The 24162-nt window shown below is 41.0% G+C and overlaps 1 long non-coding RNA gene and 2 other non-coding genes across 3 annotated transcripts; 1 reads left to right on the forward strand and 2 right to left on the reverse strand.

The window, feature by feature from the left end:
• Positions 1 to 1213: 1213 nt before the first annotated feature.
• Positions 1214 to 2248, reverse strand: LOC134326916 (uncharacterized). The gene is made up of 3 exons (XR_010014637.1): positions 2133 to 2248; positions 1727 to 1988; positions 1214 to 1646 (listed from the first exon to the last, which is right to left on the reverse strand). It is a non-coding gene; the product is annotated as an uncharacterized LOC134326916 (long non-coding RNA).
• Positions 2249 to 8288: 6040 nt separating this feature from the next.
• On the reverse strand, positions 8289 to 8361 carry trnak-cuu (transfer RNA lysine (anticodon CUU)). Its single transcript has one exon. It is a non-coding gene; the product is annotated as a tRNA-Lys (tRNA).
• A 14736-nt stretch (positions 8362 to 23097) lies between these two features.
• Positions 23098 to 23169, forward strand: trnaq-cug (transfer RNA glutamine (anticodon CUG)). Its single transcript has one exon. It is a non-coding gene; the product is annotated as a tRNA-Gln (tRNA).
• The last annotated feature ends 993 nt before the right edge of the window (positions 23170 to 24162 follow it).

Raw genomic sequence — 24162 nt, forward strand, 5'->3', positions numbered from 1 at the left:
CAACATGCAGCCATATTCGGGGCAGATGTGGGGTGTCGCAATTCCGCTGAGTCTCAGTCAGCCGACAGTGCCGACATGCAGCCATAATCGGGCCAGATGTGGGGTGCCGCAATGTAGCCTAGTGTCAGTCAGCCGACAGTGCCGACATGCAGCCATAATCGGGCAAGATGTGGGCTTCCGCAATGTAGCCTAGTCTCAGTCAGCCGACATGCAGCCATAATCGGGCCAGATGTGGGGTTCCGCAATGTAGCCTAGTCTCAGTCAGCCAACAGTGCCGACATGCAGCCATAATCGGGCCAGATGTGGGGTTCCGCAATGTAGCCTAGTCTCAGTCAGCCGACATGCAGCCATAATCGGGCCAGATGTGGGGTTCCGCAATGTAGCCTAGTCTCAGTCAGCCAACAGTGCCGACATGCAGCCATAATCGGGCCAGATGTGGGGTTCCGCAATGTAGCCTAGTCTCAGTCAGCCGACAGTGCCGACATGCAGCCATAATCGGGCCAGATGTGGGGTTCCGCAATGTAGCCTAGTCTCAGTCAGCCGACAGTGCCGACATGCAGCCATAATCGGGCCAGATGTGGGGTGCCGCAATGTAGCCTAGTCTCAGTCAGCCGACATGAAGCCATAATCAGGCCAGATGCGGGGTGCCGAGCCGACAGACAGCCGACACTGCCGAACCGGAGCCGGAATCAGCCCAGATCTATCGTGCTAGCTGGGTTGTTTCTACACTCACTGTCCACTGTGTAGTGTTAACTGAACAGAGATCTGAACACAGTGGTGTGAACTTGGTATAAGTGGTTAAGGTACTGAGCTAGCAATCAAAAGGTTTCCAGTTCAAGCCACACCATTGGCGAGTTGTCACTGTTGGGTCCCTAGGCGAGGCCCTTAACCCTTATTTACTAGAACTGTGATAAGTGTAAGTATAAAATAGGAGCAGTAATTTGGTTCCTTTGCCATATACAGCCTCTTTTCCTCAAATATCTGGACACCTTACTTCCTCTGTATTGTGTCCACATTCCAGTTCCCAGTTTGTTCCCACATCTCACAACTCAAATTCCCTCAAAATAAAGAGCAGCATGGAGAGCAACTGTAACTGTAATCTTCTATAAACCTTCCACTCTTATTCTGCCTCCGTCCCAACTTTTTATAGCAATGAGTGAAATCATTGGAAATCTTTTCTTTTAGAGAATAAAGACACCAGAGAATGAACGAATCACAGTTTCTTCTTTTTATTACATTTTCACAGAACATCAGCTTTTACACATCTGGATCTGGTCCACGAAGTCATCCGGGCGTTGTCCTGATGTAAAGACGTCAACTTAATGGCAGCACGTCTCTCTGAAATCTCAATAAATTGGTGGTATCTTCACATGTCGCCCATGTCTTGGGTCCTGACACACCTCCACAGGTACAGAAACTGTGAACACACATTAACAACACGTCAACCACCAGACATGCATCCCTGACAGTTAAATAAAGGTTCTAATCAAGGTTGGCCTTTAGATGTCTTCTGTTTTCAGCCTTTCATGAAACCGTCAGAGGCTCCGCCATAAAAGCGTCTCCAGTGCAGCAGCCAGGGCTTCAGGTTCTGCGTACAAAGACTCGTCCAGAGTGAAGATTTCATCCAGGAAGTTCAGCATCTCAGTCTGAGAGAGAAAAAGAATAAATAACAGATTACTAGCAGACAGTTCTATTCGAGATCATTCGTGGTGTAAAGAACACGCACCTGAAGATGGAATAAATAACGCTCTGTGTACTGCCGTTCAGTCCATCTGGGCGTAACGCACGAATAGATGAGAGCAATCAGCTGGTCCAAAAAGAGCCTTCGTCTCCGGTGTTTGACTACACTTGTAGTGCAGCACAGATTCATTCTAGACTCTATAGAGCACAGACTCTCTTACTGAAATGATCTGATGCACCCTCGCTCTTCCCAGAATTCCCAGCAGCACCAGCTCTAAGACGATGTCCATAAAGTTGACGTGCTGGATCTGTGAGTAGAAGGAAAGCAGGCAGATTCCTTATTTCTATATGGCCGCTCTCGACATCCACCTGTACTATTAAATATTTTGTGCTTATTAAAGTCCCACAAAACCTGAATTACACTCAGGTAATAACGCTGTGTTTAGTTTTACCCAGTCTGAGGTCTAGAAGTTTCCTCTGGCTGGTGGCGAGCCCTCTTGGCCCTTTCCGGACCATCAGAGCACACAGGTGGCGACGGCCATGAGGCATAACCCCTGTATGGATGTAATGCCCAGTCCGAGTGCAAGCAGAGCAGCTTCCAGGAACAAATGATCAAATCCAGTAGATGATGGACTTGCTCTGCTATTCTCTGCTTCACCAGCGACAGGGTCGACCGATGAAGTTTTCAACAGCAAGTCCTTGGGGTCTAAAATCAAAGGATACCGCCTGGCGTACTCGCTCCAGACCCTGGCCAGGTTTTTGTTCTCTGAATCGACGACCTTTCGGAGTCTCATCCTCGGAGCTGCAGGCTTTTCACACTGAGAGTTGTAGTGTGTCTTAGCCAGGCCGCTAAACCGTCCAGCGGCCTGGAGTAGTTGTTGAGAGACGATCCTGAACATCTTGGGAGAAAGCTGATCAGCAAAATGTGAAGTGGCTTCTGCAGTTCTGCATGTAGCTGCTCTTCAAACTCTGATTTACACCTTAGTGTTCTAATAGAACTTATGATGTCATAATGCACCTTCATCCAGTAGATTTAAAGACTTTCTATCATTGCACTGAGCACCGTTTTTTAAACAAGCATGCCCCATTAGTATTCAGACATGGCTTCAAAACCTGGCATGTGGTCACTTTCTGTACAGAGTTTGACATGTTCTCTCAAGATTCTCTTATAACAAATAAAACAATCGTAAGTGGTGGTCGTGGAGAATCTCTTAGGTTTACATTTACATTTTCAGTATTTAGCAGACGCCTTTATCCAAAGCGACTTACAGTACAGTTACAGTATACAATCTGAGCAACTGAGGGTTATGGGCCTTGCTCAAGGGCCCAACAGCAGCAACCTAGCAGTGGTGAGGCTTGAACCAGCAACCGTTTGATTACTAGTCCAGTACCCTAACCACTAGGCTACAGGTTTAAACGTTCCATTGCAAAATCTGCATGAAGCTTGACTGAACTTGACCACATGGGCACAAATTCCCACAGACACACTCCAAAGTTATATTAAAGCCAGTAGTAGCAGCAGCGTTAAGATTTGCTAACCAGTGCTAACAGGGTATGTGTTCCTAATAAATCCCAACAAAATTTTTTTGTGTTTGTGTTGAACCTCTAGGGGTCCCTTTCTTCTGATAAACAGGGTACGAAAATGGTACACGGTGACAGGTGTGCTACAGTCAGTAACTGTATACCCAAAAAATTTATTTGTGTGGTAGGTGTAGCTTATAATAAAATATTGCAGGTATCAGATAGGTTCCTAATAAAGTGCTCGATGAGTGTCGAATGTGCCAAAAATATACTGTATAGTTTAGATAGTACACACATAAGAACCCACAAAACCTCTTAGATGTGGATTAAGAAAGTCTGAACATAAGAAATGACTAGACAGTGATGTCTGAAGTAGGACTGAGATCTCAGATCATTAAAATAACATGAAGCTGCATTTCTGGTACAATAACAACCAAATTCAGTTTAGGAGCCGCTCATTTTTACAGATCTTCACTGTAAGTGTGCAGAATCTCTAATGGTTTTTGTGCTGCCATGCAGCTGGTTGAATGGAGTTAGTGTAGAATTATGTACAAAGATCTAAAGAGAAAAGCTTAACTGGCTGGTTAGCTCAGTTGGTTAGAGCAGCCTTTCTCAACCGGGGTGCCGCATCTGGCTTCGTCAGGGGTGCCGTCAAAAATATTCTCACGTTACCGATATTATAAAATAAATTAAAAATAGAATAATAAAATACAAAAAAGTCAACTTATCATGAAAATGTAGACCATTAGCCACCTCAAACATCAAAATTTGTCTCACACGCCCCTTTCCCCATGCTACAACATCAACGCGGGTTGCATGCCTTGCCTATAGTGATGAGTCATTAAAACGGCTCTTTAAAATGAACAAAAGGAACCGAGTCGCGCCTCTGGGAGCCGTTATAATACATATTTATATTTCTGTGCAGTCCTTATCGGCTGTAATTCAACCATTCCGCTTCTATCAGTAGAGGGAATCAGTCAGTCATAATAAGAGCTGTTTATTGTCGAAATTCAAATCACTTTCAGTATAGCGGAGAGAGCAAGCGACACACACACACACACAGAGAGAGAGAGAGAGAGAGAGAGAGAGAGAGAGAGAGAGGTAATTACCTCATTAATGTAAATATTATAATTTTTATTGTTATTATTTTGCACTGTTTTTATTAATATTTTTTTTCTATTTCATATTTTTGCACATGTAACTGTTTTGTATATACAGTGGTGTTAAAAAAATAGCAGTCCAACACCATTAACCTGATCACTGTTTTTAGTAGAAATGCTATTTCTACATAGCAAATAATTTACTTGAAAGTGTAGTAGAGTAATGAAAACAAAACAAACTCAACAATTAGGACATGCATGCCGCTCATTCTGAGTAATCGAAGCATTGATTGAAAGGCGGTTGTTCAAAATAATAGCAGTGAGGAGTTCAACTGGTGAAGTCATTCATTCTGCAGAAGAACGGGTGTCAATTTTGGCCCTTATTTAAGGTAGGAGGGGGGCAAATGTTGCACAGGTTGGTCATAGCGCATTTCCTTCTGAAATACTGGGTAAAATGGGTTGTTCCAGACATTGTTCTGATGAACAGCGTACTTTGATTAGAAAGTTGATTGTAGAGGAAAAAACATACAGAGAAGTGCAGCAAATTATTGGCTGCTCATCTAAAATGATCTCAAATGTCTTGAAGTGAAAACCAAAACCTGAAAGACGCAGAAGGAAGCGTGGAACTACTGTTCGAATGGATCGAAGAATAGCCAAAATGGCAAATACTCAGCCAATGATCACCACCAGAAAGATCAAGGAACATCTGAAGTTAGCAGTAGGACAGAAGATGATTAAGTGAAGCCAATTTACCAGCAAGAACTCCTTGCAAAGTCCCGTTGTTAAGACAAAGACGTCCTGAATGGGTTCAAACACATTGACTGGTTCAACGAGAAATGGCTAAACATTTTGTGGACTGGTGAAAGCAAAATTGTTCTTTTTGGGTCTAGTGGCCGTAGACAGTATGTCAGACGACTCCTGAGCACTGAATTCAAGCCAAAGTACACTGTGAAGACAGTAAAGCATGGTGATACAAAACTATGATATGAGGATGTTTTTCATACCATGATGTTACACCTATTTATCACATACAAGGGATCATGGATCAGTTTAAATATATCAGAATACTTGAAGAGATCATGTTGCCCTATGTCGAAGAAGAAATGATCTTAAAATGGGTGTTTCAACATGACAATGACCCAAAACATCTTGGTTACAGACAAACAACATTGAGGTAATAGAGTGGCCAGCACAATCCCCTGACTTCAATCCCAGAGAGAACTTGTGTTCTGACGTCTGAAACATGTTTTTTTTAAGGCAAAACCCAAAACTGCAGAAGAACTGTGGAATGTCTAATCATCCTGGACTGGAATACCTGTTCAGAGGTGCCAGAAGTTGGTCGACTTCATGCAACACAGATCTCGGAAACAATCGTTATGCCACTAAATATTAGTTCAGTAATTTAAAGTAAAGTGAAACCTCAAACATTTTTTTTTAGTTTATACATACATTTTCGTAGTTTTTGAAGAAAAATTCTGGCACTGCTATTTTTGAACAGCGTAATATTAATTTTTCTTAATTTTCTGTAAAGGATTAACACAAACTGGCTAAATTTTGTTAATGTTTTGATTTAGAATTGAAAGTGTAGTATTTTCAGTGCATTTGCATTTATGGAAATAAAAGTTATTATAATGATTTTGTGCTTTATTCACTTTTTTAAAATCACTGATATTTTTCTGAACACCACTGTATTTGTTTTTTTTTTTAACGAAAGTTATTTAAAATGTAGCGAATTACAATTCTTAGTTAAAAAGTAAAATTACTGGTTGTAAAATCTACTTTTAAAAGTACAACACAAAAAAACTACTCAATTTCAGTAACACGAGTAAATGTAATTCGTTACTTTCCACCTATGGCTACTGTTAATATTTTTCCCAATTGAACTGAAAACACAACCTGAATTGATGTTTAATTGTTCATTAAGACTTCACTAAGAGTTATTACCATCCAGCAAATGTAAAGCATATTTCTATATGAAGAGCATCTGTTTCCAGATAATATACACTGAGGTTTATGATCAACATGGTTGTGCAATAAAAGACACTCGTCCCTGGGTGGGCTTGAACCACCAACCTTTCGGTTAACAGCCGAACGCGCTAATCGATTGCGCCACAGAGACATGCGCGCAGCATTTTCATTGGACGGTACACATGGGTCACATGACTTGCTAATGTTTAAGTCAGGCTAATAAACAGTATAACACTCAGTGTTGCTACCTTACAGTATCTCACAAAAGTAAGTGCACCCCTCACATTTCTGCAAATATTTGATTATATCTGTTCATGGGACAACACAATAGAAATGAGACTTGGATATAACTTAAAGTAGTCAGTGTACAGCTTGTATAGCAGTATAGGTTTTTTGTTGGTTATCCTGGGCCGGTTCATGATGCAAGGGTACTAAAGTACAGCACCGTGTATAAAGAGGGCTTATACCCACCTGCTCTTTACACTGCTATAGAAGACTGCTCTTTATATGAGCTAAGATCTCTTAAAGCATTTCATCACTATTGGTGTGAGAGTGATGGGGCGGTAGTCATTCATACATGTGATGCTGGACTTCTTTGGGACTATAATAACATGAAACTGCTGCATTTCTGGCACAATAACTTCCAAATTCAGTTTAGGAGCCGCTCATTTTTACAGTCTCGATGGCGGTAATTATTTGCATTATCAGATTATTTATGTACAGAGTAGTTAAAACCAGCTGTTGTGTTGTAAGTGCTGTAGGTTGTGATGTAGTTTTTCTGTTATTTCTCAAAGAAATTGATTGAAGTCAGGATTTCTCGTTGAGAAGTTTTGCTTTGATCTTCACTAAAAATGTGCAGACTCTCTAATGGTTTTTGTGCTGCCATGCAGCTGGTTGAATGGAGTTAGTGTAGAATTATGTACAAAGATCTACAGAGAATAGATGAACTGGCCGGTTAGCTGAGTTGGTTAGAGTGTGGTGCTAATAATGCCAGGTGAGCATGCGCTGCGTAATTTGATGCGTAAACTTGAGTAATTTGATCTTTGAAGGTAAGAATACCACCCTGTTCTTCTACTATATTTAATTCTGGCTTCATTTCATCTAATGAATGTGGCATGACCTTTATAAATGGTTACAATAAATTTTTTCAATGGCATAATAAGTAAATAAATAAAAAGAGAACTGCTGTGTAATATAGTGAATTCTTGCACTGCACATGGCAGAAATTTAGAGCGTGTAGAACAAAAGTATTAGGAAAGTATGAGGTTAAAAGCATCAGCTTTTATTTATTCTTAAAAGAAAAATACATGAACCTCAGTCATCTCACACGAAGATCTGTTCTGCTCATCAACAGTAAAGCTCTCCATCGTTTCTGTGTGGCAGCTCCATAACTGAAGGGCTGTCAGTGTAGAATCGGGTATGTGGGTATATGCCCTGCTCTTGGATGTCAGTTGGTTAGCTCAGTTGATTAGAGTGTGGTGCTAGTAATGCCAAGGTCGTGGGTTTGATCCCTGTTTGGTCCACTCCAACTTTTGGACTTAAACTAACAAACAAGTGAGCCTTCTCTAACTAGCAGTTCCTATTGACCTGGGTTTCAAATGTTGTCTCTGACAAGTGTGAGATATTTTTAATGCCCCTCTCATTCAAGTCAGAAACTTATTTGCCCTTCAGTAAAGGTTAGCAAGTCATGTGACCTGTGTGTACCATCCAATGAAACAGCTGTGTGTGTGTCTTTGTGGCGCAATCGGTTAGAACGTTCAGCTGTTAACTGAAATCTTGGTGGTTCGAGCCCACCCGGGGACGAGTGCCTTTTATTGCACAACCTGCCTGTTGATCAAACGTATATGAGACACAACAACAATGTGTAGCTCCACAGAATAGTGGAAATAAGTAACTGAAAAACATCCAGTAAACAACAGTCCTACAAGCACAAAGATCCACCTGATAAGTCACCGGAGACCGACTGTCCAAAGTGGAAAAACGTCCTTTTGGTTTCTGTAGACGTTAAATAAAGACACTCGCCCAACGTGGGGCTCGAACCCACGACCCTGAGATTAAGAGTCTCATGCTCTACCGACTGAGCTAGCCGGGCTTAAGCAGCATGTCAGAACAGACAGCTCATTGGTCAGACCATCAGAGAGATGTAGGTTTAATTCACTAACATCACGACCAGATTAAGAACTAATTCACAGTTTACAAACAAACACAATTCAGAATAAGCAACAGACACAGACTTAGGCTGCGTCCGAAATTGCATACTTACTGAGTCTGTACTAGATTGGAGGAAGAATGCACCGCTCAGCCGGTAAAGAAGTATGTACTTTCAGTACAGAAGTGTGCAGTATGCACACAACACCCGTACGTACTACGTCCACCATCTTACCAGCTTCAAGTGACCATAGTTACAGACCGCATGCTCATTTCAAACTCCACTCGCCTAAATTTTGGGTATTTATCTCTTTATTTGCGCCACTTACTGATTAATCTATAGTCATGTATCCCGACTCCACACTGAGACGGCAGAGAGTAGTAAATCACAGAAGAGAACTAAGAAAGTTATAGATTTTTTACCTCAGAGATAATGTAAGTACTGCTAACCTCTTTAGCCACAGTATACTACATTACCATGATTAGACTAATGCAATGAAAATAAATGACAAAATGATAGATCTGACACATATTAATAATTACAGTAGAATAAATTTTCGAAAATCGTCTGTGCACAACAGGGTTATTATCGTTAACGAAAACGAACGAAATAACGAAAACTGGAATTGAAAAAACATTTTCGTTAAGTGAAATAAATAAAAACGGTAATTAAAAGAAAAAGCGATAACTAACTGAAATTGTATTAGGCGTTTACAAAACTAACTAAAACATACAATAAAATTATAGAGAGAATACCCTTCGTTTTCGTGTTTGTCAATTTATTTATGAGCATTGTGAACTGATATGAAATCGATGTTTCCACTCGAGCAGTTTTACGTTAGCTACTGGCCTTTCCCAATCCGCTCCCTCCTCACTAACACTCCACTACAGAGGGACACTCCACGTGAACGCGCAAACGGAGGCGGATACCCCTTTTCCACCGACGCGGCACGGAGCCCGTTCCGGTTCTCGAACTTGACTTTCAACCGGTTCCGCGTGTTTCCACCGGAAAAAAAGAAGTTCCATACAGTGAACTAGCGGGCCAATCTGGCACCACAGAATACTTGGTTTTTCAGCACAAACCGTGACGTCCGTCTGTGGGCGTGTCGTGTTGTACAGCATAGCGTTAGCAACAATGGCGTCCGCTGGGGTCTCGTATGGAGCGTAATGCTGCATTTTTATCTTTTAAACTTCACCTGATTACATTTTGAGCCAGTTTGCCGCTGATATTTTCAAAGCCTCTTTAAAAAGGTGAATTGTGTGATATTACGAGATAAAAGTGACCCGGACAGAACGGAAAACGCTTAACGTGAAAAATAAAGCATGAAGTAGAGGTGCCAACGCTGGTATTGATATTGAGCAATACTCGTGTAAAAAGATCGATACTCAAGCTTTTTTTCTCTCCCGCACGCACTGACTGCTGCGCTCGCGGATTCATCAAAGTCTCTCTGTCTGTAAGAGTAGCGCTGCACTGTGTCACACAGCACGGAGCAGCGCACCCCCCCCCCCCCCCCTCTCGTCTTTTGTTGTTGCACCAACACGTGGCTCAGCGGCGCCAGCCAAACAGCCATGCAGGTAGGCTCAGCCTGGCCCGCCCACTCAGCGCTCTCCTCAGAAAAAACAGAACAAGTTTGAAACTGTTTACAGTATTTGTTGTGGTGTGTTAATTTTGTTGTATTGTGGTTTGTCAGCCCTCTACCTCAGGAGATTTTGTTTTAAGTTGTGTTGAGTGGTATTTTTTTACACTCTGTTTATTTAAGAAAAAACAGAATTGCACTGAAAGGAAGAAAATTCCTTATTTTTTATTGTTTTTCCTAAGAACAATTCTATTTGAAAAAAGAAACAAAGAAAGAAAGAACTAGAAAAGATGTCTAGTGAGGGGAGAATTTTTATTTTATTTTTGTATTGTGGTTTCTCCTTTTCTACCTCAAAAAAGATTTATTTTCCTAATGTTAAGGCAAACCTTGTTTTGTTACTGTTCCATTGTTTCTAAACAAAAATGTTGATTGTGATAATAAAGTATTTTGTTGTCATGTACAATGTTTGGCGAAATTCTATCCTAGGTCTTTTGGATCCATAGGACCTATGAAGCTTAAATATTAAAAAGTATCGGTATCGATATCGGCGATACTGGCCCTGAACAGAACCGGTTCAAGAACCATGGTTTTTTTGGTGGGAAAGGGGTAGGAGTGGAGAGGGGGAGTGAGTAGGGAGCAGATTGAGATTGGTCCCTGACGGCACTTCATGTTTACATTCCGTTTCTGCTCACCACGTTAGCCTGCAAAATGATGACAGCAAAAGTTAAGTTTATGTTTTTCTCAAATTAAAAGGGCTCTCAAGTTTTCAAGCTTGTTTGGAGTGAGTTGGTGGGGGAAGGGGGGGGGGGGGGTGTTGTCAGAGGTTGTTCTGTCGATGTCCCTTTCAGGGGGGGGGGGAGCTTCAACAGCAGTGGTCATTGTCTCTTCACTTTACACTACATTCTGTAATATTAAATAATGGAAAAAACCCTCTCTGCATCTGCATTTGAGTGTGGCAGAACTAATACCAGTTTGGCAATCGTAGACAGCCTCGAAAATCTGCTCATACCAGTCACCTTTGAAAAAAATGAACCAAGGAAGCCTAATTACACTCCTACATATTTCTGCAGTTATTAAGTTGCTCATGTCAATGGGCGTGTGCTGAATATTTCTTGTATATATATATATACAATGTCAAACATGTCTTGGTCTTGGGGCATAGAGATGTCCATCCAGGAACTCCTCACCCAGCAACAAGAAATTCTATTTTCTGATTGGCTGAGAAATTCTATTTTTCTGATTGGCCGATAGGTCGCTAATTCAAGACAGCGGTATGAGCGCAGAGTAGTCTGCCTTTGACTCGTGTGTAGGATAGGCTATAGTCATTTCTGTGCGGCGAAGTTAATCATTTCTCAGCGTAAGAAATACCATGTGTGGCGTGTGAGCGTGTTGAAATGCGTGAGCCCTGAATTAAGCTCCCTGATGTGTGTCTCATAAATTAGTTTATATTATTATTATTAGGGCTGTCGTTAATCGCGTTAATTAATTAATCGCGTTAAAGGTGTTACATTTTAATCGCGATTAAAAGAATGTGCACACATTTTGCACTTTAGGCTGCTATCTTGTGGACTGTTACATTTTTTGTAAACTGAGCCAGCTCCCTGGAAAGTATAAAGTATGGAGCTACCAGTTCATACTATACCCAAGGGTAATGTGGCCTCTGAAGATAAGCGAAGTCCCCTCCTCGGTGGCAGACAAGATGGATAGATTGGCCAATTCATTTATCAGAAAGTGGCTGGGACTGCCGAGATGCCTATCAGAGGTAGGCCTGTTTGGCAGGAACGCGTTACAACTGCCACTGCGATCCGTTGGCCTGGGATACAAGCAGGAGAAGGCGCGGATGGTGCTGGAGCTGAGGGAATCCACGGACCAACTGGTGAGAGCAGCTGGATCCCAGGTACGAACAGGGAGGAAATGGAAAGCCCAGGAAGAGGTTGATAAGGCTATCAGCAGGCTAAAACACCGCGAGATAGTCGGCCGAGTCCAGGAGGGTCGAGCGGGACTTGGAAGGAGCGAGACCCCCCTCTTCTGGTCAAAGGCATCCAGGGAAGAACAGAGAGCAATGGTGGTGGCAGAAGTGACAAGAACAGAGCAGGAGCGCCTTAAAATCAAAGCGGTGTCTCAGAGCCGGCAGGGGGGATGGTTGTCATGGGAAGGCATAACAGACAGGTCTCTGTCATGGTCGGATCTGTGGAAGATCCCCCAAGCCAGGCTCAGCTTCCTGATTAGGGCCACCTACGACACCCTTCCTTGTCCCAGAAACCTCCATCAGTGGTTCGGCACAGAAGAGGCCTGTCCCCTCTGCAGTACCAGCAACGCATCCCTCCAGCATATCCTGTCAGGCTGCAAGACTGCATTGTCCCAAGGCCGCTACAGGTGGCGACATGACCTGGTGTTGAGGAAGCTGGCAGAGGTGGCAGAATCATGCAGACAGAAGGCTAATAGCAGATCTTCTGCTCCAGGAAAACATCCAATTCTGTTTGCAAGGGCTGGAGAGAACGTCAACCCCTCTCGCCAGCGGGTAACATCTAGAATCCTCACAGCTGGTGGTGAGTGGACCATGAGGGTCGACCTGGGGAGGCAGCTCCAGTTCCCCAGGGAGATTGTAGAAACATCACTCCGGCCAGACCTGATTATGTGGTCTGAGCCACAAAAGACCATCCTGTTGGCAGAGCTCACAGTTCCGTGGGAGGAGGGTATGGAGGCTGCCAACAAGCGGAAGCGTTCCAAGTATGCAGACCTTGCTGAAGAATGCAGGGAGGCTGGCTGGAAGGCCATTACGTGCCCCGTCGAGGTGGGATGTAGGGGCTTTGTCGGGTCTTCGACTGTTCGCCTGCTCCGCGACATGGGATGCACGGGAGCAGAGGGTCGAAAAGCAGTTAAAGAATTGGCTGAGGAGGCAGAGAAGGGCAGCTTTTGGCTGTGGCTAAGGAGGAGGCAGATAAGTTGGGGGCCAAACAACATCTAGGGCATCAGCAGGGGGTGGCAGTGAGAGATCACTGTTATCGCTCCGCCACCAGGAGATGTACTGGGGTTAAAGGAGCGAAACATCCATGACTGGTGGTCCCCAGCTGATGACCCGGTCATGCCCAGAGAGGTGTCCAGAGGCACCTGCACTAAAGGCACCGGTGGAGGTGCGTCAGGCAGAAATGCCCAGCAGGCAAACCATCAGCCTGTATTCTCGTGAGTTGTGGACAGGTGGTTGTTTAACATTAATTGAATAAATTTTTTCAAATGGTATCTTTTGTTGAGTTTTTATTACACAATACTTACTCTGACCTTTTTAAATCCTGCACCTGAAAAATAACCCAAAGTATAAAAAAACTAAAACTAATACTAGAACTAATAAAAACTAAACTAAAACTAAGCATTAAAAAATAATTAAAACTAATAAAAACTAGCAAACCCACTCTAAAAACTAATTAAAACTAACTGAATTAGAGAAAAAAAAAAGTCACAACGAAATAAAACTAAACTATAATGAAAAATCCAAAACTATTATAACCTTGGTGCACAACATTAGTAGGGCTGTCAGAGGGCTCGTCAGGAGGATCATCACCCTACCAACTGGTGATGAACTAGAGTGTGTAGGAGCTGGGTTTGCCCACTTGGCCGGATCCGAATGTTTTAGAGTGGCAGTTGGTGCTACTGATGGGTGCCACATTCGAATAAAACCCCCATCTGCCAACGCACAGTGCTACCTAAACAGGAAGCTGTTCCACTCAATTCAGCTTCAAGCCATCTGTGACCACCAGGGGAAGTTCAGAGACATTTTTGTTGGTTACCCTGGGTCGATTCATGATGCAAGGGTACTAAAGAACAGCCCTGTGTATAAAGAGGGCTTATACCCACCTGCAGGACGATACATTCTTGGGGATGGGGGTTATCCCTGCATTAATACACCCATCCTATCGAGAGCCTGTGCAGAACCCTGTACAGGCTCGTTTTAACAGTAAACTGTCCAAGGCCAGGAATGTGGTGGAAAGAGCTTTTGGAATGATGAAGACAAGATGGCGTTCCATTTTCTTTAAAGCCCTTGAGGTGAGCCCTGTCTTCGCCCCGGAGGTTGTTGCATGCTGTGCGGTGCTCCACAACCTCTGTATCGCTCATGGAGACATCATTGAGCCAGAATGAATAGAGGTGCATGTTGACCAACCAGAGCCTGTAATTAATGACAGTACATCAGGTGAAGATGCAAGAAAGCATCTGGCTGCAGCTGTCTCAGCACCACAGCACAGCATACCAGCTCTTTATGAGCATGATTATATTTAGAAAAATGTTTTGTTAATAGGTTCATGTTGTTTTTTTATGCATTATTTAAATGTAAAACTTTCTTAGCAAAATTTTCTATTTCTTGAATATTTTTTTAAATACAATTTCCAATTTTTACACTTTTTCTATTTTTAATTAAGGTTAAATTAAAAAGAAAATCCTTTATTTCCATTATTTGCCAACACATTTTCTTTCTCACAACATACAATAATACTACAACACTTTGATTTTCAGCTATTTATTTTTTCATTAGAATCTGTAGGATTTTAATAAACCTTTCCTCTCTCTCTCTTGCCTCCCTATCTCTCCTTTCCTCCCTCATTCTTGCTTCCTGGTCTCTCCTCTCCTCTCTCTCTCGCGTCTCTCGCTCTCGCTTTTCCTCTCTCTGGCGCGCCTCTTGCTCTCTCTTCTCCTCTCGTTCTATTCTTTCCCTTTCTCTTCTTTCCTCCCTCTCCTCATCCTCTCTCCATCTTCTCTCCTCGTTCTCTGCTGCTTCTATCTCCCTCTCATTTTCCCTTTCTTCCATCTCCCTCAGATACTCAACTAAATCTTTCTCCCCTCGTCTCTTTTTGGCTGGGGCTTCCATGCTTCTCGAGGATGGTGAAGCTTCAGCAGCATCCTGGCCAGATGAGGAAATAAGGGTCGGTGGGCTAATTGATGGTCTCCCACCTATTGCTTCATCCATATCTGCATACCATTTCCAGGATGCTGCTGTTGCTTCACCACCCTCTGTACTTACCCCAGTAGGTGGACACTTAAGTTCCTACAAGATTCATAAACACAGTACAAGGACCTTAACTTGTATTACAAATCTTTTCTGATATTTTTACTGAAGATCTTACCAACAAACGAAGCTTACTTTGTATTTTTGTTTGAGGTTCTCCCACTTCTTCTTCACATAAGTGGGAGTCACCTTCCCCTGCAGTTGGTTCTCCAACACAAAGGCTCTACAATATAATGCACATAACAGTTATTAATGTATATAGCATACACTGCTTCAAAAAAAGTTTAGCCATTAAAAGTTTTGAATGCTTTGAAAAAGTTAGCAAAACTTAAATACTAAAACTTGTCTTTATACCACCCTTTGTAATTAATATTATGCATAAGATGTAACACAATTTTTGTTACGTCAAACAAACAGTTACTTACTCAAACTCTTGAACCGCTGCATTCTGTTTTCCGGTGAAGAGAGCCTGGTTAGCCAAGAGATTAAGATTTGTAGTGTCTTCATCAGACCCTGCAATATCAAACATTAGTTTTAAAAGAGATTTCTAATGTGACTGTGTAGCAACATTACAACAGTCATGAATATTTAGCCTCAACAACCCCAAAGCTAGATATATTTACCTTCCTAAAGATACTTTGGCCCCTCACTAGCATTACAGATTAAATTAAATGAATCTATAGATAGATCATTTATTACAGCAGCTCAATATATATTAATGCAAAGTATTATAGTAAGCAAGTATTCAAATTTGCAAGTATTCAAATACAAAAGTATTAAGTACACATGTAATGTTGCACAACACTATGTAGTTAAATACATTGAATAAAAAGTAGTATATCGCTTTAATTGTCTTACCGGAATGACAACGTTTGAAGCCCAGGTCAATAGGACCTGCTAGTTAGAGAAGTCTCACTTGTTTGTTAGTTTAAGTCCAAAAGGGGGTGTGGCCCGTAAGGGGATCGAACACATGACCCTGACATTATTAGCACCACACTCTAACCAACTGAGCTAACCAGCCGACATCAAAGGTCAGGGCATATACCCACATACCCGATTCTACACTGACAGCCCTTCAGTTATGGACCTGCTAAACGATGGAGAGCTTTACTGTTGTTGAGCAGAACAGATCTTCGTGACTGAGGTTCATGTATTTTTCTTTTAAGAATAAATAAAAGTTGATTCTTCTTAACCTCATACACTCTAAAAAATAAAACATTGGGTCAACAAAAAAAATTAAGGCAACGTTTTGCATTAGTCTTTTTGAGTTATGCCAATTGCTCGTAGAATTACGCTGATCCAAGACAATATTTTAAATTACACAAACTTAATAACTGTCAACATGAACAGATATTTTTGAGTTGATGTTATTTAAAAATGCTTTTTACTGAATTATGGAAAGCTAATCCACCAACCCTATAATATTGTGTTGGATTAACGTAATTCTACGAGCAGTTGGCATAACTCAAAAAGACTAATGCAAAATGTTGCCTTGATTTTTTTTGTTGACCCAATGTTTTATTTAATATTCATTTAACTTAAAAGTTGTTAATATTAAATAAAACATTGGGTCAACAAAAAAAATTAAGGCAACATTTTGCATTAGTCTTTTTGAGTTATGCCAACTGCTCGTAGAATTACGTTAATCCAACATCCTGTAGCCTAATATCTCTAAACATGAATTTGAATGTTTGTTAGCATTGCACTGAATCTGCTGAATGTAAAACAATTTAAACAATGATACAAGAACATGGAAACATGAATTATTACCAAAAATCATTTATTACAGAACACATCTACTTTTAACAAATCCCATTAGTGGACAACAATAAAAACTATGAAAAAACTAATTCCACATATCAGTATTTGAAAAATGATATGCATTAAACAAATGAGTAATGTTTATTGTTTAGTTTATTTTTTACCTAGAATGCAAACACGTAATAATTAGCTAGCTAACCTTAGCATAGTTGTTGGCTACTTATGCTACACAAACATCGCAAAATAGACTAGACAAAAAATACGTTTTTAATAGTTCACCAGGGAAATTTTATGTCAATGGAAATATTTTAATCCATGAAAAAGTCAAGTTTTACTCAGTTTATAACACCAAATGGTGTGTCGGTCTATGCCATGCTGAAGAAAAGCTGGCCAGCTAGCTAGCTAATTTGCATAGCACTCAAACTCTCTCTTTCCCGCTCTCTCGCTCTTGTAGTTTATGCCTACCGACCTTCACCTGCAAAGCGGGCAAATTATTCAAATCACAAAAGTGAAATCTCTAGATATTTAGGTCCAAAAATGTTTGTAACGGTTAGAACGCTCACCTTGCTTGTGAAAGACTCACTCCACAATGAAGAAAGCGCGCCTTGAGAACACAGACCGTTTTTGTCCGTGTGGGCGGGGCGAATTCAAACTACTGAGAAAATTAAGTCGTACAGTGTATGTATTTTAAGTTGCTAGAAGCTAAATTTTGTTCTTTATTGTTTAACCAAATATCTTAAGTTCAGGTGATTCATTATAGTGTGTTGAAACAACACTTATAATTTGTGCGTTATCAGAACTCAATAAAATAACAACTGCAGATAAAAATTTTTGTAATATAATGTAACTTGATTTTTTATCATACAGCAGTGCATATATTTAAGTATTGGCTAAAGGCCATCTGAATTACTTTTTAGAGTGTACTTTCCTAATACTTTTATTCTACACGCTCTACATTTCTTTTAGTCTTCTGCCATGTGCAGTGCAAGAATTCACTAAATTACACAGCAGCTCTCTTTTTATTTATTTATTTATTTTTGCCATTAACAAAATGGATTGTAAGCATTTATAAAGGTCATGCCACGTTCATTAGGTGAAATGAAGCCAGAATTAAAGATGGCAGAAGAACAGGGTGGTATTCTTACTTTCAGTGATTAAATTACTCAGGTTAGAAAGTCCTGATATACAGCACATGCTCACCTGACTCTCTCTCAAACATGCTAACTTCAATCATTAAAATTGGTGTGGCCTGTACGGGGATTGAACCCACGACCGTGGCGTTATTAGCACCACGCTCTAACCAACTGAGCTAACCAGCCAGTTAATCTTTTCACTCTTTAGATCTTTGTACATAATTCTACACTAACTCCATTCAACCAGCTACATGGCAGCACAAAAGCCATTTGAGATTCTGCACAGAAATTAGCAGCTCCTAACTGAATTTGTTTGTTATTGCACCAGAAATGCAGCAGTTTCATGTTATTTTAATGATCTGAGATCTCGGTCCTACTTCAGACATCTCTGTCTAGTCATTTCTTATGATCAGACTTTCTTAATACACATCTAAGAGGTTTTGTAGGTTCTTATATGTGTGAACTATCTAAACTATACTGTATTGTGGTACATTCATTCAGCCTACAGCAGTTTAGACCCGCCCACTTAACCACCAATTTGCCTCCACAGTGAGCCTGTATACAGAGAGATTAGATTTTTTGTGTGTACCGTCCAATGAAACAGCTGTGCTGTTAGCTGTGCACCTGTCTCTGTGGCGCAATCAGTTAGCGCGTTCGGCTGTTAACCGAAAGGTTGGTGGTTCGAGCCCACCCAGGGACGAGTGTCTTTTATTGCACAACCATGTCTGATGATAATAATAATAATAATAATACATCACATTTATATAGCGCTTTTCAATAACCCAAAGACGCTTACAAAGAACAATTGGTAAGACAAGGAACAAGTAAACAATGACAAACAGGAATACAATAATACATAGTAAAACAACATATAAGGGGGGGGGGGGGGGGGTTCACTGCGGCAGGTTATAAGCAGAACGGAAAATGTGTGTTTTAAGGTTGACTTTAAATGAGGTTAGTGAGTTTGATTGTTGAATATGAGGAGGAAGGGAGTTCCAAAGGCGTGGTGCAAGTCTAGAGAATGCTCGATCACCAAAGCTATGGAGATTAGAGGAAGGAACGGTAAGCAGACCAGCAGTAGAGGAACGGAGAGCACGCATAGGCTTGTAGATGCAGATGAGGTCAGAAAGATAGGACGGGGCAAGATTATTGAGGGCTTTATATGTGAGTAGAAGGATCTTAAACTGGATACGATATTTTATTGGAAGTTAGTGGAGGTTTTGGAGAACCGGTGTGATATGGTGATGGGACCGAGTGTAAGTGAGGAGGCGGGCAGCTGAGTTCTGAACCATCTGGAGTTTTTGAATCAGAGAAGAACTGATGCCTGCAAGAAGGGAGTTGCAGTAATCTAAACGACTAGAGATGAAGGCATGGATTAGTGCTTCAGCAGCAGTCTGGGAAAGACATGGGCGGATTTTAGCTATATTGCGCAGGTGGAAGAAAGAGGTTTTGACAATGGAGCTGACATGGGATTCAAGTTTGAGTGAAGAATCAAGCAGAACACCCAGATTCCGGACCACAGAGGAGGGAGACAGAACAACGTTATCAAGTAACAAAGTAAGAGGACCAGCTTTATTAAGGGCAGCTTTTGAGCCAATAAGAATGAGTTCAGTCTTATCACTGTTTAACATTAGTGAGTTGCATTGCATCCAGTTCTTAATTTCCAGGAGACACGATTTTAACTTACCAAGTGACGGGTTACAAAGGGAATCTAGCCTTAGATAAATCTGTATATCATCCGCATAACAATGAAAGTCAAGATTAAAGTGGCGGATAATCTTACCTAGTGGGAGAATATATATAATAAATAATAGTGGTCCAAGGACTGAGCCTTGCGGGACACTTTGAGTGAGAGAGGAGGTAAATGACCTGTGCCCAGAGAGGGTAACAAATTGCTTGCGATCAGTTAGGTAGGAGGTGAGCCAGTCAAGAGCAGAACCACCAATGCCCAGCTCACTCAATCTATTCAGGAGAATGGAATGGTTCACTGTATCAAATGCAGCACTTAAGTCTAGTAGAACAAGAATGCTGACGGCACCGGCATCGGCAGACACAAGCAGGTCATTAACTACCTTTATGAGGGCAGTTTCGGTGCTGTGCTGAGACCGAAAACCAGATTGGAAGGGATCGAGTAAGTTATGGGAGTCCAGGAACGCTTTGAGCTGAATTGCAACAACGCGCTCCAGGACTTTAGAAAAGAATGGAAGATTTGAAATCGGCTGAAAGTTATTCAAATTGGATATATCCAGATTGGGTTTTTTAAGGACTGGAGTAACTGCAGCTATCTTGAACAGAGAGGGAACGTGGCCAGAAGACAATGACTGGTTAATGATGGAAGTGAGATGGGGAACCAAAGCAGACGCACAAGCTTTGACTAGAGGTGTAGGAAGGGGATCAAGGCAGCTAGTCGTACTTTTGGAATTTGTTATGATTTCATTGATAAGAGATACTGGAACAGAGTTGAAAGCAGGAAAACAGGGGGAGTTCAATGGCTGGGTAGTCAAGGGAGAATAAAGGGGATTTGTAGGCGATGAAGCCATAAGAGAGGTGTTGATATTGGTTATTTTACTAGCAAAGAATTGCAGGAATGAGTTACAGAGTTCAGGAGAAGGTACTGAAACGGTAGCTGGTGGTTTAAAAAGCTTTGCTATGGTTGAAAATAAATGCCTAGTATTAGTGCTTGGCCTGTTTAAAATGGTGGAAAGATGGCTACATTTAGCAGCACGTAGTGCATCTCTGTAAGCACAAATGTGTTCTTTATAGGCAACAGCGTGAACCACAAGTTTTGATTTCTTATAAAGCCTTTCAAGTCTGCGACAGGCCTGTTTCATTGAGCGAAGTTCAGGTGTATACCAGGGGGCCGAAGTGGTGAAGGAAACAGCTTTAGTTTTCAGGGGTGCAACTGCATTAAGAGTCTGTAAAAGAATTAAATTAAGCTGAGTAGCATGTTCCTCAGGGGCGAGAGGAGCAGAATGAAGCGGGAAGGCCCTGGTGATAGATTGAGTAAAAGTGCTAACATCAAGAGATTTAATATTACGAAAAGAGATGAGACGTTTGACTGATTGCCGCGTAACTAGTAAGGGGGCAGTGAACAGAATGAGCCTATGGTCAGATAAGGTGAATGGAAGAGAATGGAGATTATCAATCTGTACAGAGGAGGAACAGACTAGATCAAGAGTATGGCCCTTATTATGAGTGGGGAAGTCAATATGCTGTGAGAAGAAAAAGGAATCGAGTAAGGACAGGAAATCAGTCACAGATTTGTTACCCGGGATATTAACATGAATATTGAAGTCACCGAGTAGCAACAAGCGGGAGGATGATTAGCTAGCAAGAGTAAGTAGCTCAGATAATTCTGTAGAGAAGGACCCATTTGGCTTGGGAGCGCGGTAAATTAACAAAGCAATGATGGACCCAGGTAGTTTGACGGCGAGATATTCGAAGGATGTAGGAGAGGTAAACCTCAATTCAGTAATAATTAGCTTGTTACTGTAGATTATGGCTAGGCCACCCCCACGTCCAGTTTGACGAGCTTTACAAACATAATTAAAGTTTACCGGGGTGGCTTGGTTCAGGGCGTAAAACTGATGATCAGACAAACCTCAGTGTATATTATCTGGAAACAGATGCTCTTCATATAGAAATATGCTTTACATTTGCTTGATGGTAATAACTCTTAGTGAAGTCTTAATGAACAATTAAAACATCAATTCACTTTTTTAGTTCAATTGGGGAAAAATATGAACAGTAGCTGAACTTCCTAAAACCAAGAATCTACACGAACAAATCCTACATTCATTCCACAAAGTTCACAAACATGATTTAATGAGTGAAAACTTGAGGTTTGGAGCCCCTCTGGTGTGCAGGCTGGTACTGTGTATCAGCACTACTTACTGTGTATCAGCACTAGTTCACACATATAAGAACCCACAAAACCTCTTAGATGTGTTTCTATCTAAAGAAAGAACTAATGAACTGGTCGGTTAGCTCATTTGGTTAGAGTGTGGTGCTAATAACGCCAAGGTTGCGGGTTCGATTCCTGTACAAACCACACCCACTTTTGGACTTAAACTAACAAACAAGTGATCCTTCTAACTAGCAGGTTCTATTGATCTGGACTTCAAACGTTGTCTCTGACAAGTGTGAGATCTTTTTAATGCCCCTCCCATTCTAGTCAGAAACATGCCATTATTTTAATTAGCCAAACTTAATGACCCTTCTGTAAATGGTTTAATTTGCACACTGCTGCTACTGGCTTGTTTTTTTTTTCTACAATGTAAGTTCATACCTTCAGGTTCATGTTATTTGAGATCTCTACATAGATTTCTTCCTCATGTACAGAAAGACGCAGTTCAGTTTGAGAAGCTCACAGCGGGAGAGAGTGCGTCAAATGAATCAAATGAGTCGATTCTTTAATCCGGTTCTTTAAGTCAAAAGACGAGAATAGACTCGAAAGAGTCGATTCACTAAGTTGATAGTACTCAGCAATGAGCCGTTAGAAGCTGAAGGAGTCGATTCTTTTTGATGAAGTCAACATTTTATATGTTATACAAACTACTTAAAAGAGTCAAAGATACGTCAGATCAAATAAATATTATCTACATAACACATACAGCAAAAACATGTGAATGTGGAAGCATGTGTGTGTGTGTGTGTGTGTGCATGTTTATGAATATTAATATAATAGATACGTATGTTAGACACGTATAGATACATGAAGTGATGTAGACACACATATTAACTCCTTAGCAATAATAATGATACACTATGTGGCAAAATTATCTGGACACCTTACCATGAGCTTGTTGGATCTCATTTCAAAAACAAACAGTATTAAAATCAAGTGACTTCTGTGTGATCATTAGTGAGTTGTGATCTCCTGAACAGGTGCACAAACATCAAATCATCTGCTTCAGAGCGACAAGGAGGGACGGGCCAACTGCATCCTGAACTTAATGCAATTTTCCCACAGTGGAACGTTTTGTTGTGATTTTGATACTTGGGTGGCAATGTTTAACTAAAAATACTTTTATTTAGTGTTTAAAACTTCTAAATGACCTCAGTTTTGTCAATTGATTTCAGTCAATTATATCAATCACGTAAGTTTAAATCACTTGAGATGTAAAATTTAAAAAAAAAGTCTGAAGTTGTGTAGCTTTGCTTTATTTACTTAGCAAATGGCGAATCATTACGATTAGTTCTTGTAGAGTCAGGGTTCCATGGTGTAATGGTTAGCACTCTGGACTCTGAATCCAGCGATCTGAGTTCAAATCTCGGTGGGACCTTACTGCTTTTATTTGGGGCCGGTGTGAGGTCCAAGATTGAGAAACATTAGCAGTTTCAGGATGGTAGCATTCAGCGCATGTGCAGTACAACAGAGCATCACAATTGCTTGTGCTAGTTAATATAAAATATTATAATAGCACTAGTAGTGTTATAGTGTTCCACATGTGACTGCTCCATCCCAAAATATAATCGCAAATCATTGTTTACAGCGCCATCTACCGGCTAACTGGGTCCTACCCAGCTAACAATTTTTGGTTCCCAGAACGTTCCGGGAACGTTAGTTTTTGGTTCCCAGAACGTTCTGGGAACAGATCATTTTGGTTGCCCTTTGGTTCCCCAGGAAAGTTTTCTTTACGGAAATAGAACGTTCCCGTTTGGTTGTGCATTATAGTTGTGGGAACGTTCCCCTAACGTTCCCGTAACCTTAAAATTATTATTAAGGGAACCTTGTACTAACCTTTAAATTATTGAAAACTTTAGACAACCTTGCAATAACACTCCGGTAACACCGGCAGCCCGTGTCGGCTCTGACTCTTTTTAAATGACTGCCCAGAATCGGGCCAAATACACTGACCCAAATCCGGATACCAGATCTCCGCCGACTCTCCCATAACTGGGCCGGAATAGCCCCCGAAACACTACGATACTATTTATTTACCGTTTTCTTCTCCTTTCACATCCTCATAGATAAAATAGTAGATTTATGCTACAGATTAACTACAGATGCTACAGATTAACTACAGATTGTGCAGTAGAAAGTATTTTATTAAGATAATTGCAGCAAGTAGTATAATAATAATAATCAGAATATTATAAATAAGACCAATTACAAAAGTGAACCAAAATGACAGCTATATGAATACTATAAATAGAAAATACCATATAATTGCATATAAGAATAATAATTATAAAAGTAAACTATATATACAGGTCCTTCTCAAAAAATTAGCATATTGTGATAAAGTTCATTATTTTCCATAATGTAATGATAA

The sequence above is a fragment of the Trichomycterus rosablanca genome, chromosome 14, assembly GCF_030014385.1.
Source record: "Trichomycterus rosablanca isolate fTriRos1 chromosome 14, fTriRos1.hap1, whole genome shotgun sequence".
Taxonomy (NCBI): domain Eukaryota; kingdom Metazoa; phylum Chordata; class Actinopteri; order Siluriformes; family Trichomycteridae; genus Trichomycterus; species Trichomycterus rosablanca.